This window comes from Enhydra lutris, unplaced genomic scaffold, assembly GCF_002288905.1.
Source record: "Enhydra lutris kenyoni isolate GAN:26980312 unplaced genomic scaffold, ASM228890v2 scaffoldscaffold19, whole genome shotgun sequence".
In the NCBI taxonomy this organism is placed as follows: Eukaryota; Metazoa; Chordata; class Mammalia; order Carnivora; family Mustelidae; genus Enhydra; species Enhydra lutris.
This window is the reverse complement of record NW_019154103.1, coordinates 38,154,610-38,156,556: the sequence shown is the minus strand read 5'-3', so window position 1 is coordinate 38,156,556 and position 1,947 is coordinate 38,154,610. Positions and strand designations below refer to the sequence as shown.

General features: G+C 41.1%; 1 non-coding gene across 1 annotated transcript; it reads right to left on the bottom strand.

Annotated features, from left to right (window-relative positions):
* Positions 1 to 244: 244 nt before the first annotated feature.
* Positions 245 to 317, bottom strand: TRNAK-CUU. Its single transcript has one exon. It is a non-coding gene; the product is annotated as a tRNA-Lys (tRNA).
* Between the last annotated feature and the right edge of the window lie 1,630 nt (positions 318 to 1,947).

Below are 1,947 nucleotides of genomic sequence, written 5' to 3'. Positions count from 1 at the left end.
TCTCTCCCTTTCCCTCTGTCCCTCCTGCTTATTCTTTCTCTCTTTCTCTCAAATAAATAAATAAATAAAATCTTTTTTTTTTTTTTAAAGAAGGTCTTTATGAATCTATGGCAAACTAGAAAAATGTAAGCTGTTTTAGAATTCAGAAATCACTTTACAGAAATAACATTGGCTTTAAGGTATAATACCATGTGTATAAAACTATTCCCAATTTTTAAAAAAATTTGTTTTTAAGTAAACTCTATACCCAACATGGGGCTTGAACCCACAACCTTGAGATCAAGAGTGACATGCTCTACCAACTGAGCCAGCCAGGTGCTCCTATTCTTGAATTTTGTTTAAAGGTTTTTGTTTTTTTTTTAAAGATTTTATTTATTCATTTGAAGACAGAGATCACAAGTAGGCAGAGAGGCAGGCAGAGAGAGGGGGGAAGCAGGCTCCCCGAGGAGCAGAGAGCCTGATGAGGGACTTGATCCCAGGACCTTGAGATCATGACCTGAGCTGAAGGCAGAGGCCCCACCCACTGAGCCACCCAGGCACCCTATACAGTTTTGTTTAGGAGCATATTGATGGCTCCGTGGGTTAGCAACCAACTCTTAATTTAGGTTCAGGTCATGATCTCAGGGTTGTGAGACTGAGGCCCATATAGGACACCATTGTCAGCAGAGTCTGCTTGAGATTTTCTCTCTTTCCTTTCCTCTGCCTCTCCCCTTCACTCACTCTGTCTTCTCTAAAATTAAATAATCTTTTAAAAAATAATAATAAATAGGGGCACCTGGGTGTCTCAGTGGGTTAAGCCGCTGCCTTCAGCTTGGGTCATGATCTCGGGGTCCTGGGATCAAGCCCCACATCAGGCTCTCTGCTCAGCAGGGAGCCTGCTTCCCCCTCTCTCTCTACCTACCTCTCTGCCTACTTGTGATCTTTCTCTCTCGGTCAAATAAATAAATAAAATCTTAAAAATAAAATAAAAAATAAAAAATAATAATAAATAAATGCTTTTGTTTAGAAACTTCCAAACAATAGCACTCATTTGTTTCAAGTTGTTACATATTTTGTCTACCTGGTCTGAGTTTGGGATCCTTACCCTTCTCTTCTGAATTGTTGGAATTTTGCATACACTATGCTATACACTATAAATACACTATATTTATTTATTTATTTATTTATTTATATTTCTTCCTATATACACTATATTTATTTATTTATATACACTATAAATAGCATTGCCCATCAGAACTACTGTCCTTTCTCTTGAGAATTTTGAAGCTATTTTGACCACGTAAAGCCAACAGTGTCATATGTCATGGAACAATTTCTAATCTGTCAAACACGTAAGAGGAAGACAAGTTGCTTGGTGTGGAGGAAACCCCTTTACGTGTAAGCAGCCCAGTTCTTTCTCTAAATAAAGGTGGAAGGAGTGCTGAGAGTTCTCATGTTACTTGAGGAGGCACGGGGGGATCACCTTTCTTCTTCATGGTCACAGGTAGCCCAGTGACCCAGAAAGGGATATGGGAGGCATCCCCCAGTGGCAGAGCTCTGCCTTCCAGTGACTATGCTATGGGCACCACAGCAGGTGAAAGTGTATTTGACTCTCCAGTCCACTTGCTTTGTTAATTCCTGATGCCCAAGCTGAGATTAAGAGGCTTTACCATGCTAAGCTGTGGCCTGGCCAGGGAAATTCAGCCTCCCTGCTCTGGCCCAGAAGATTTCTGACTAGTGCCTGGTCTTGCAAGGCCTCAACATTTTCTGGGCTGTTCCCATATCACGCAGCAACTTTGACGTACCGTATGAACTCTAGGCAGAAAGCTTTCCCCCTAAACCTTCTGCTTTCAAATTTGTTTCTGGTTTCCCAACAGCTGGCCTCATTCATAACTTTTTTCTTGTTGCTGGCATCCATCCTTTATCATGACTTCTATTCACCCCCTTGATTATGTTGCTTCTGGCTGT